This window comes from Suricata suricatta, chromosome 1 (genome assembly GCF_006229205.1).
Source record: "Suricata suricatta isolate VVHF042 chromosome 1, meerkat_22Aug2017_6uvM2_HiC, whole genome shotgun sequence".
Taxonomy (NCBI): domain Eukaryota; kingdom Metazoa; phylum Chordata; class Mammalia; order Carnivora; family Herpestidae; genus Suricata; species Suricata suricatta.
The window spans coordinates 182,682,452-182,695,351 of NC_043700.1; the positions used below are offsets into that span (position 1 = coordinate 182,682,452).

Here is a 12,900-nt window from a genome sequence, read left to right on the forward strand (position 1 = left end):
AGGAAAACACAGATGATCACACTTGGGGGAACTAGTTTGCTTGTTGATCTCCCATCCTCGCTGGGAGTGGTTGACCAGCCATCCCATGCTTTGAGTTACTTTTTCTGGTGGCCGTCTGTAATAGCGTATGTCCATGGTTCTGACAAGGTCCTTCCAGCCTTCTTTGTCAAATCCACTTTATTTATGTAGCTCCAAAGGCCTGATCTTTGCCTTCTCATTCTATGTGCAGAGCTTCTTCACCTTTTTGTCGATTACAAACCCATAGAGAACCAGTGACCAGCCATGGACTGTGGTCTTTCTCTCCAGAAAAATGACACTCATAGGACCATCCCTTCACACACATTCCCTGCCCCCTTTCTCTGTTACATGCACCCACACACATACATGCATACATATTTTTGTCAAAAATTTCAGGGGGTTCATGAACATTTGGAACATTTGCCTTGCAGCATTACCTTCAGTGATGTGATGGGGTCCCAGACTTCTGACTATCACATCTGTGAAGATGTATCTCAGATGCTCATGGGCCCTTCTAGCTTTAGTCCTTTGAGTCCAGCTTCCTTCACTATTCCTAATTTAAATATATTGCCCTTTCCTGTAGTTTAGCCTTTAATCTTGCAGACAACCTCTCAAGAAATACTTCTGGGGGTGCCTGGGTGGCTCAGTCAGCTAAGCCTCCAACTTTGGCTCAGGTCATGATCTCACGTTCGTGGGTTCGAGCCCTGCATCGGGCTCCGTGCTGACAGCTAGCTCAGAGCCTGGAGCCTGCTTCAAATTCTGTCTCTCTCTCTCTCTCTCTCTCTCTCTCTCTCTCTCTGCCCCTCTCCTGCTCATGCTCTGTCTCTCTCTGTCTCAAAAATAAATAAAACATTAAAAAAATTAAAAAAAAATACTTCTGGACACATTCAAATTCAGAGCCATTCAAAGCCAGCTCATACATCACCACCTTTGGGAGGCTTCTCCCTAATCAGAGAGAATTAACCTTTTCCATTTCTAACCTCTTAGACCAGTTTTAAAAATTTTTTGCATAAAATAGTTCAGACTTCCCACAATATATAACTGACAAAGTAGAAGTTTAACTCTTGAGAAAAGACAGCATGCTCTATTTATCTTTGCAGCTTCTATAATACTACAGGGAGAGATTTACCTTGTAATTACTCCTTTAATATCTATGAAATTGGAAGAGTTGGTTTAATTTTTTACTCTATACCTTGATATATGATCATGAGAAAGGTTAAGCTTTCCAGGCCTTGGTCTTCATCTGTACACCGGTCTAATAGCTCCTACATGTAGATCCTTAGAAGAATTTAATGAGGTGACGCATGGAATACACTTGGTTCAGTTCCTGGAACATAGTTGGGGGTCAAAATATGTTTTTAAGGAACCCTGGGTGGCTCAGTCGGTTAAGTGTCCAGCTTCGGCTCAGGTCACGATCTCATGGTTTGTGGGTTTGAGCCCCGCATAGGGCTCTGTGCTGACAGCTAGCTCAGAGCCTGCAGCCTGCTTCAGATTCTGTCTCTCTCTCTCACTCTCTCTCTCTCTCTCTCTCTCTCTGACCCTCCCCTGCTCGTGCTGTCTCTCTGTCTCTCAAAAATAAAAAAATAAAAACTTTAAAAAATATATGTTTTTAAATAAAAGGATCCTCAGAGACGGTAAGGCTGAGATCACTTTCTAAAAAATGTCTTCTTACGATTTTGAAAATGAGTGGGTTTTCTTTTCTTTCAATTAAAAAATGATTAAGAAGTCCCTAAATTTTAAGAACTGAGCTGGGTATTAGAGATACAAAGATGAATCAGCATTTTGCTCTAACAGGAGCAATCTTGCAATTTCTCAATCGACACTGAGATTCTCCCACCCAGTAGGCATTATGTATCAATAACATTTATGAAAGGAATTTTTTAAAGCCTTCTTTTATTTAGGCCTATGCAGCTGGGTTTCCAGTGTGAGCCTACAGTTAGCAAGAGTAATCTTCTGTGGCTGGTTACAGTCCTGGGGCAATCACGGTTTTAACAGCACTGGCACATTGCCCACAAGGCAGTAGAAAAAGCACTAAATTTGGAAGTAGAGGGTCTAACTCCAAGCACACACCCTTTCCTCCAACTGCATTGCCAGAGAAGAATGAACCTGGGCTTCAGACACTCATAGATGTGCTCACTACTGTTGATATAAATTCATCGATGTCTTACAGGATGATTTATTTGTGCAAAATAGCCTGTGCAGAAGCTCGCATTTTTAATTAAAAGTGTGTCTGTTTTATAACTAAAAACATAATATCTTCCTGAATTTTGCCATATTACTTGCCAGATTAGTCTTTAAAATGTTGATCCAGTTAATGCTCCTACCACGTGAAATGTGAAGCTTCCTGTTTTCTCATATCCCTGCCATCCTTGTCAAGCTTCATATTCTCTGAAAATCTGATTTTTGTCAACTGACAGATATAATGTAGTGTCTTGCTGCTGCTTAAATTGGGCATTCCCATGACTATCGGGAGGTTGAATTCTTTTCCTCTATTGTAAGGAACTTAAGTTTCCCATTCTGGCTCCCTTACTCAAGTCTTAACCATTGTGTTGATTTTCATGCCTTTTTCTTGTTGACTTGCAGAAACACTTTGTATATTTTAGATATTAATCTCATTCAAAAATTCTTTTTTTTCATTACCTTAAAAGTTTATGTTTCAAATTTAATGCCTTTTTAAAAATATGTATTTATTTTGAGGTGGTGGAGAATGAACAGGGGAGGAGCTGAGAGAGAGATGGAGAGAAAGAAACCCAAGCGGGCTCCACACTGTCAGCACAGAGCCTGACAAAGGGTTCAATCTTACAAACCATGAGATCATGACCTGAGCTGAAATCAAGAGACAGAGGCTTAACCAACGAAGCCACCCAGGTGCCCCTGTTTCACATTTAAGTATCAAATTATCTAAAAGTACCATCATCTTTGTGTATAGTGTGAGGTATAGATGTCACTTTGCCTTTCCCAAGATCATCATCTTTAGAGTCTGTCCTTTCTTCATTTATTTGTCTGGTCATTTCTATCATATATCAAATTCCTAGATATATATTTTTGGATCTTCTTCTGAACTTTCCATTTTGTTCCATTGTTGTAGTTGATTATTCCTTTTTTTTTTTGAGAAATTTTTTAAACATTTATTTATCATTGAGAGACAGACAGAAACAGAGCATGAGATGAGGAGGAGCAGATAGAGAGGGAGACACAGAATCTGAAGCAGGCTCCAGACTCTGAGCTGTCAGCACAGAGCCTGACGTGGGACTTGAACTCACAAAACGCGAGATCATGACCTGAGCCAAAGTCAGACGCTCAACTGACTGAGCCCCCGCCCCAGGTGCCCCTGTACCTGATTACTCCTGTAGCAGTACTGTTTCCATCACCACGGCTTGCTAGTATGTCTTCATATCTGCCAAAGAATTCCCTTTATTTGCTCACCTTTTCAAAAACTTAATTGACTGTTGATATTAGCCACATATTTGAAAATTAATCTTTCCATTTTGTCAAAAACTAATGCTGGAATTTTTTTGAAGTGTATCTAATTTATAAATTAATTTTAGGATACTTGATTTCATTATAATTTTAAGTCATCCCATCTGTGAACATAATGGGATAGCATGTATTCAGAAGTTTTCTATGTCCTTTAATAAAATTTTACTCACTGTAGAGATCTGATGCATTTTTGTTAAACTCCTAGTGTTCTATGAACTTATTGCTATCATGTTATTTTCCATTATATTTTTTATTTTTTTATTGCAGGGATAGAAGGACATTAAAGCTTGAATGGTCTTTGCTAATATTACTGATATCTCTCACTAGTTCTAGTAGCTTATGACACTAATCTGATATGTGGATTATCACGTCTGCCCTGGGTAGTTGGTATCAGGAAGAGGAGTAAAGTCCAGTTCTTAGTTGCTCTTCTGCTGAGTTAAAGGAGGAGAGAAAACCTTAGAACGCTGACTCTTTGGCATCATACATTGTTCTCAATCTTTCCTGTTTCTTACCAGGCACCTGGCCTCTCTGTTAGTTTCCTAGGGTTGTTTTAACAAAGTACTGCAAGTTGGGTGGAAACAACATAAATCTGTTGTCTCATGGTTCTGGGAGCTAGAGATCCAAGATCACGATACGGGCAAGGTTGAGTCCTTCTAAGACCTATGAGGAATCTGTCCTGCGCCTCTCCCCTAGCTGCTGGGGCTTTGCTAGCAATCTTTGGTGTTCCTTGGCTGGTAGGTGCCTCCCCCCAATCTCTGCCTTCATCTTCATAGAGCATTCTCCCTCTGCATGTGCCTATCCCCAAGTTTCCCCATTTTTATAAGGACACCAGCCGTACTGGATTAGAGGCTCACTATACCCCAGTATCACTTCATCTTATCTAATGACATCCACAGAAATCCTGCTTCCAAATAAGGTTGCATCCTGGGGCACTGAGGGTTAAGACTTCAACGTATGAATTTTGGGAGACCCACAATCCATAACAGTTTTCAAAGAACCTGTCTGGTTTTCTTCCCTGAATGCTACAATACTATAATCTAATCATCTGCTCTTTCACATGTGGAGGGGGAAAAAAGGAGGTTTCCCCTCACCTGTTGTTTGCTTTCTACCCCAACTGCGTGTGAGTATTATTTTTCTTTGGTTTCCAGCAGGGCTATGCTTTTGCTGTTTGTGACTTACATTGGAAGAAAATGTGTGAGTGAGAAACAAACACAGGAGAACTTCCTTCATCCGCACTGTTCATCCTGTCCATCTGAGCTGCCATTTTTCCTCCACATTGTGACCCAGCCACTATTTTCTTCTCTTAGATTTTATTATTGTTTTTATTCACCTTCTCAGAGCTACCACCTTCTCTATTGCTTCATTCATTTCATAGGATGCTTTCAATGGAGGAGACACAGCCTACATTCCTTTTCGACCTACACAGAGTCATCCTCAGCCTGAAATTGTTCTCTGGAGCCTAAGTATGCAGACCAAGCCTTAGTTCACCAGCCATTTCTGAATTATGGAAGGGGGGAAGGAGCTTTTACAGTCTTCCCAAATGGAGGCAGGTGGATGAGTAATTAAAGCTAAAAGCAAAGTTTTAAAGTATATTTTAAAGATTTTTGCTCAAGAAAAACTAAGCCGCTCTAGAAGTCAGGGTGTTGATGAATGGTGACGTCCCCGACATGGTTATTGTTGGAAACAAAGCGATGCTTGTTCGGGTGCCATGGAGATATCCATTTTTCTTCTCAGCATTATTCAGTCGACAACTCTGTTGCGATTCTTCCTTGTGTTGTGATGTACTTTGAACAGCTGCATGTAATGGCAGGAGCCCTGGGGTGGGAGACAAGATTCCCAGGGGCCTCGCCTTAGTCACCTGGCGCAGATCACGGAGGCTGGGTTTTCCTCTGTCGGGTCACAGGTCGGACCCACATATGGTTCAATTCTCGCCCAATGTAACACGAAGTAGTGTTTGCTTGTCATGGAGTGAAGATGGGTGTGTGTTGTAGCTCCATTAGTTTCTCAGAGACCTTAAGGGAGCTGAATCTCTAAAAGATTTTGCTCTTATTTACTCTCATATGTATTTAGCGCACAGAGACACGAGATTACCATTCATGGTTATCATGGATATGATGAGATATCAATGGATATCATGAGATAGCTCATTCAAATGAGATAATTATTTGAAATGCTTGGAAATCGAGGTGGTCTTATCTATCTGGTGACAACCTGAGATGTAGAAACACACGGTTGGATTCCAATGTCTAGACTTCCACTTGTATAAAGAACAAACACGTTGTGAAAGTATCTGAAAGAGCCCAAGAGAAGAAGAAGCGGGTGCTTTTTTGACTTAAGGAGTTTACTTCAAAAGATGAAAGGGTTCAAAAAGGCCTCCAAAGAAAGCCCTGTAAGTATGACCCGAGGGCTCTGAGAACTACTGATGTCTCTTACAGAGACAAGACCAATGCCTCAGAACGAGGACGTAAGAATACTGCCTCTTCAGAGAGAGACCGCATGTACCTTCTGTAAGGGAAAAACCACACACGATGTCATTAAAACTGATTTCTGTTCAGGAATCATGCCTGCTTATCTGTTGTTGCTGTTTAATAGATTTTATTTTTTAGAGCAGTTTTAGGTTCACAGCAAAATTGAGCAGAAGGTAGAGGGTGTCTATACAACCTGTCTGCATTGCACACAATTGCCACCCCGATTGTTAACATCCCCCACAGATGGCGTGTTTGTTATAATCGGTAAGCCTACACCTGGCATGTCACAAACACCCAAAGTCAGCAGTTTACAGTAGGTTCACTCTCAGTGTTGTTTATGTTCCATTGGTTTGTTGGCATGTATCCACCATTCCTGCATCAGAGACAATTATTTTACTGCCTTAAAAATCCTCTGTGCTCAGGGTGCCTTGGTGGCTCTCTGACTCTTGAGTTCCACTCAGGTCTTGATCTTACAGTTTGGGAGTTCAAGTTCGAGCCCCATGTCAGGCTCTGCACTGATAGCACAGAGCTTACTTGGGATTCTCTCTCTCTCTGTCCCTCCCACACTTGGACTCTCCCTCTTTCTCTCTCAAAATAAAGAAAACTTTTTTTTTAAATCTCTGTTTTCCACTGTTTATTTTTCTCTCCCCTGTCATGCTTGCTTTAAAAATAAAAATCTAAGGAACGCGTGGGTGGCTCAGTCAGTTAAGTGTCTGACTTCAGCTCAGGTCATGATCTCAAGGCTCATGAATTCAAACCTCGTGTTGGATTCTTTGTTTCCCTCTCTCTCTGCCCCTTCCTGCTCATGCTCTATTTCTTTTTGGCTCTCTTAAAAATAAATATTTTTAAAAATGTTTAAAAATCTAGGTATAACTTTTTATTTTGCAATAACAAGATTTTCAGAAATGTTGCAAAAACACTACAGAGTTCTTCAACAAGTTTCTGTTACTGTGAATATCCTTCATTGTCAGGGTACATTTGTCAAAACCGAAGAACTGAGATTTGTACCTGACTATTAACTGAGCTCCAGATTTTATTTTGCTTTTATCGCTTTTATCTGTTTTTAATACCTTTTATCTGTTCCAGGATCCAATCCAGAAAACCACATTGCACTGAGCCGTCATGTCTTCCAAGTCTCCTCTGGTCTTCATGACAGTTTCTCTGTCTTTCCTTGGTGGTCATGACCTTGAAAGCTTGAGGAGGACTGTTCAGATAGTCTACGGAATGCCCTGCAATTTGCATTTGTCTCGTGTTTTTCTCGTGATGAGCCTGGGATTACAGGGTTGTTGTTGTTTTTTTTTTAAGATGGGTTTTCTGGAAACTGAAGATGTGGATTACCCTTCTAATTACATCAAATTAGGGGGTACATATTTGCATGACACCATATCGCATGGCATGGTGATGTTAACTTTCATCACCTGGTTGAACTAGTGTTTGCCAGGTCTCGCCACTGTTAAGACGCTATTTTTCCATTTTCCTATGCTGTTCTTTGGAAATAGTCATGGAGCACTGCCCATGCTGAATAGGTAGCAAGGAAGGGGAATAGCAATTAAAACTTCAAGTCTTGGAACGGGCCACCCACACATATTTGGATTTTTTTTTTTATTGCTTGCTCTTTGATGTATTTGTTACATTTTGTTTTATATTTTTGTTTTTACCATATGCCAGCATTGTGAAACAGTTGGCTCATATCAGCCCGGGAGAGCCTATTGTTAAATTTTCAGGAATTTTGCAAGCTGGTTGACATGTCTTGGCAGCCTGAAATCAACCATGGTAGGAGTATTTACACCACAGATATTGGCAAACACCACGACCCGGGGCTTCCCCACCACTCTCTTTTCCCTGAGAGCTGGTTGTTCAACAGTTACCAGCACGCCCCTGTTCTGCATATGCCAAATAAACCCAAAATGCCCAAAATGGCAAAGAAAGACAGTGATAAGATAACACTATGGGCTCTTTCTTTCTTTGCTAATTGAAACAAACAAACAGACAAACAGAAGTGTGAGAACATGTCCCTCCTCTGCCTCCTCCTCCTACATTAGATGTTACACTGTTGTGCACAAAAAAGCTTGGCTGTAAGTCTGGCAACCCATCTCCTGACTGCCCCTGTCAATGAGTAAAATAGGCCATCTCTGGGGCACTGACACTCGTCAGACACCCGCTGATAGGCTTTTAATATTTATATGACATATTATCCCAAATGCAAATATGAGGTCATTGGATCAAAACGATCATTATTACTTACAGCAGTAGCCGTCTCCATTTCTCATGCCCCATTTCTCCCCCCTTCTGAGGCGGTGGCACAAGGCCCTCACAGGCAGGGGGCGAGCCCTGGTATTATAAATCTGGGAGTTTACATACATGTTGCCTCCTCCACTCCAGAGAGGGAGAGAAACCAAATCTCCTTAATGTCTACCTACTCCCTTGGGAGGCGAAGGTGAAGTTCCTGAGTTTTCTCGTTCAGAATGTAAATGTAGAATAGATGAGACAAATTGGCACTTATAACCAAGGGTTTTATGCCCCCTTTGAGGTGTAAACACACACATACACACACACACACACACACACACACAGAGAAAGTTTCTAAATCCTTCCTGAGGATTAACTTTAACTTTCCAGGCTGGTCCTAAAACCAAAGTCCCATTTCTTTGCTTAGAAAGCCTTAACCATGTAGAAACATAAAAATATTTTCTCTACTGTCCCACACCACCTTCTGGTCGAAAGTAGGAACGGTTTTATTGAATAAGAAGTAAAAGGAGAACAAAACTCCTTGCCTGTCCTCAGTCTCGGGGGTCTTGCATTTTCTTTTGTTATAATCCAAACCACCAATGTTATGGCTTATTCAAAAAAGAGGCAGCTTTGGGGCACCTGGGTGGCTCAGTCAGTTGGGCGTCCGACTTCGGCTCAGGTCATGATCTCACGGTTCGTGAGTTTAAGCCCCCCATCCGGCTCTGTGCTGACAGCTCAGAGCCTGGAGCCTGCTTCAGATTCTGTGTCTCCCTCTCTCTCTGACCCTCCTCTGATTGCGCTGTCTCTCAAAAAAAAAAAAAAAAAAAAAAAAAAAAAGAGGCAGTTTCAATATATAGAAACCTGAAATCAAGACACAGAAGATTTTTGAGGATGGTGTTTGGTCTTGTGAAGAAACGTAAGTAACAAATCCCGCTCCTCGCGAGAATGAAAAGCAAACTCACCAGGCAGAATTAGTGATATGTCTCCCAAAGTCAGCACAAAGGTTAGAAGCTCGCTGAGGGCAGTGATTCTCAAACACAGCCTATTCTCAAACATGTATCTCCATTTCCGGGACCCACTGCGGCGTACTGAATTGGAATCTCTGAGATTCTGGTGCCCAGGAATCCATCCTTTTCCCATCTCTCAGATAATCCTCCCGAAACAAATAGATTTGGCATCAGCTGCTCCAATTAGAGTCCCAACTCAAAATGATACGGCTCTGGGAAAGGGGTGCAGCTCCACCTACAGGTGATCCTCGGTTTTGCAGCAATTCAACGTATAACTCAATACAGACTAGTTAACCAGAACTATCCTTTCAGTGGGACATAGGAATAGAAATCTAAAACGTTTATCTTCCTACAATTGTTGCCTTCAGTAATACTCTTTAGAATGTCCTTTGAAATATTTAGGGACATCTTGGACAGATCCCATCACTTTCTAGACATCTTCAGTCATTAAAAGTCCAGACCAGTTTAAAATTTTACACGTAAACACTATTTAAATCTCATCACTCTGCACCTCCTTAACCACCATGCAACTCAGGCCACGTTGATGACATAAGGGTTTGGGATGGGAGTTTGGGGCATAATCTACTCTTCTCTCCTCGATCCCAGAGCCCTTAGAGCAGAAGGAGAATTGTAGTTAGCCCTGAGACACGAACACCCTCTCCCTCTTTTTGGTCTTGCTCTCCTGACGTTGGTGGAAAGCATGAGGAGAGCGATGCTCAGCCCCCTCTCTGAGTGAAGGTCCTCTTACTGACCACCTGGGAAGCCCCTCCGCTCCCGCCTTGTTCTCTGCATTCCGTTTCCCTCACGTGGAGCCTCAAGAGCGAAGGATCCTTCTTCTCAGCGTCACCATTTGAGGAAACTGGGGTAGGTGCTCCTCTTGCTCTTTCCCCTAGTACTTGTCCGGTGGCACATGGGCTCCAGCAAGTCCCCAGCCTTCAGGAATACAGAGGGGGTAAAATAACATCCTTCAGGGGACATGTCATGCTGTCTCAAGAAGTCCTTACTACCATCCACTCCAGTCTGAGGGCAGTGCCGGGGGCCTTCAGGGTCTGCCGCACCTCGGCAAGCTACTGGCAGGGAAGCAAGATGGCAGCCTTCCATGCAGATACCTCTGACCCCTCCGCATGGCTTTCCTGGAGCATCCTCTGGCTGGGCTCTTTGAGGAGGGCAGTATGCCTGTCCTCCCTAACCAAGCCAGCGGTCCTTCCCTCGGGTGAGGGAGGGAAGCGTGGCTAACGGTGGCAATCCCTGTGCTTGCGCACCTGTATGTGATCCCTGGTTGGAGCCATCAAATCCCAATCAGTGATTGGCACCTCTCTTTAAAATGATGCCTACTCCATAATTTTTTTTGTTTTCAGCCTTGGGTCCTAGTCACCACTAATAGAAGTTAAGGAAACATCTTAACCAGGAGTCTGTTACACAGTTGTATTACCCCTGAAGCTGATTGTGGGAAAGACACTGAACTCCACCGAGTCTACTTACCATTGTATTTCCTATGCACAACAAGGTGCCTGTGGACATGGCAGTTACTCACTAACTCAAATGAATGAATGAATTTGGCTCTCTGTTGGGAACCAAATTAAAGAATAGATTTTGTCTTCTTTCTATGTGAATATTTATAGATATTGCTTGGGAGCAGTTGCCATCCAGTAACTATAAAAAGTAATAATAAGAGCAAATGGGCATTCAACTAAATGCTATATAGGGATTCTGGTTTTACCACCTCCAATGGCCTCTGAAGTGAGTGCTGTTATCCCAGTTTTCTAGAAGAGAAAGCTAAGGCTTAGCTCCTTTAGTAAAAGGCCTGCGTACTCTCAGGATATGTCAAGACTTCTCTCATCAAGCTTCTTTCCTTGACTGAAACCCACAGGTTTTACTTTTTGACCCTTCGGAGTAGGGAAGGCAGCCAGGTGTCATTTCACGAGACAGCGTATGTCAGGGGCAGTGGGGGGCCCACATTCCATCCCTGATCCAGGCGTCTGTCCATACTTATAGCAAAAGTTAGAAGTCGGCAAAGCGAATCTGGCATCACCAGCATCACTTTCTTCCACCACCTCATTACTCTTTCTTAGGATCCGTGTCTGCTCTTTCCCCTCCCCTGTTTTGTCATGGATCACTTTTATTTCAATCTACTTATGCCTGTACTATCTCTCCTGTGGGCATTTACCCTTGAGATTCGTTGGTTGCTCTGCTCAAGTAGCAAGTGCACTGGACCGACAATCAAACGGCCTGACCTTCAGCTCTACCTCAAGCATTTATTCCCTGTGTGATCCTGTAACACTGACGTAATTTCACTCAGGTGTTACTTTTGCCAAAACCACTTCCAAGATTGCTTTGAGAATTAAATAAAACCATGAAATTGCAAGGCAATATAAGATATGACAGCATTTGTCTGTGGTTGAAGGAGGGTTGGGATCCGTAAGAAGCTGAGGGAGATTTTGTCCGTGACAGGTAAGGCCTCTCAGAAGCTCCAGCATTATCCCGTGTGGACAACACAAAGCGATTCAGAGCGGCTAAGATGGTGGGTTAGAATTCAGCGGCACTGTGTATCAGCTGTGTGACTCTGGGAAGTCTGTGTCTCTTTTTCCCTATCTAAAGAAATGGAAGGATGACAGTGACACTATGACAATAATGAGTGCCTGATGCTCGTGTTCAATAACTGTTAGCTGTTATTTTCTCCCTAAGCTTCCCCTCCTCTCTCCTTGTTCTGACAATCTTCATCTTGGTTTGGAAAGCCAGTTACTGACCAGGGGGACCTGCATGAGGGGCAGACATCGCGGAGAGGTGAATGCTCCCATCTTAGGTACTTTCTTTGTCTAAACAGGCGTCTATACTCCTCTCGTAGACCCTTCACGGACAACTCCATAACTGAGACCTCACAGCCAGGGAATGAATGGCTATCAGGATTAATCTGGTCTATTAACTTCTCCATAAGGCACTTCCATGGATTGTCAGGAGAGTCTGACCGGGATCAGTGCTTTAGTGAAAACACACATTTTGGAAGCCAGCAGGTGTGTAAATGAATGGTTATGTGGTATTGCCCGAGTCACTTAACCTCTGGTACGCTCTCGCAGGCATTCTCGTTTGGCCAATCCAGTATTTATTTTCATCTCTTGTCTCCTTTCTCATCTTCCATTGTAATGGTTGCAAGGCAAAATACCCACTTGCCTAACTTCCCTTGCAGCCTGATACAGTCATATAACAATGTCGTGGCATGGAAATAGAAATCTTCTGAGGTTAGAGGGAGCTTCTGGGGAATGTTATGCTTCCAGTTAAAAAATTAAAAAAGAGTGGGGCGCCTGGGTGGCTCAGTCGGTTAAGCCTCCGACTGCGGCTCAGGTCAGATCTCACGTTCGTGGGTTTGAGCCCCGCATCAGGCTCTGTGCTGACAGCTAGCTCAGAGCCGGGAGCCTGCTTCCGGTTCTGTGACTCCTCCTCTCTCTGCCCCTTCCCCTCTCATGCTCTGTCTCTCTCTGTATCAAAAATAAATTAAAAATTAAAAAAAAAAGAGTGCAAATGGGGCACCTGGGTGCTTCTGTCGGTTAAGCATCCGACTTCAGCTCAGGGCATGATCTCACGGTTCATGAGTTCGAGCCCCGTGTCAGGCTTTGTGCTGACAGCTCAGAGCCTGAAGACTGCTTCGGATTCTGTCTCCTTCTTTCTCTGCCCCACCCCCACTCACACTCTGTGTCTCTCTC

The 12,900-nt window shown here is 43.0% G+C and overlaps 1 long non-coding RNA gene across 1 annotated transcript in view; it reads right to left on the bottom strand.

Annotated features, from left to right (window-relative positions):
• LOC115285958 overlaps window positions 1-9,283 on the bottom strand; it is a 165,849-nt gene extending 156,566 nt beyond the window's left edge. The window contains exon 1 of the long non-coding RNA XR_003905776.1: window positions 9,158-9,283. This is a non-coding gene — a long non-coding RNA (uncharacterized LOC115285958). The remainder of the gene's footprint in view (window positions 1-9,157) is intronic.
• Between the last annotated feature and the right edge of the window lie 3,617 nt (window positions 9,284-12,900).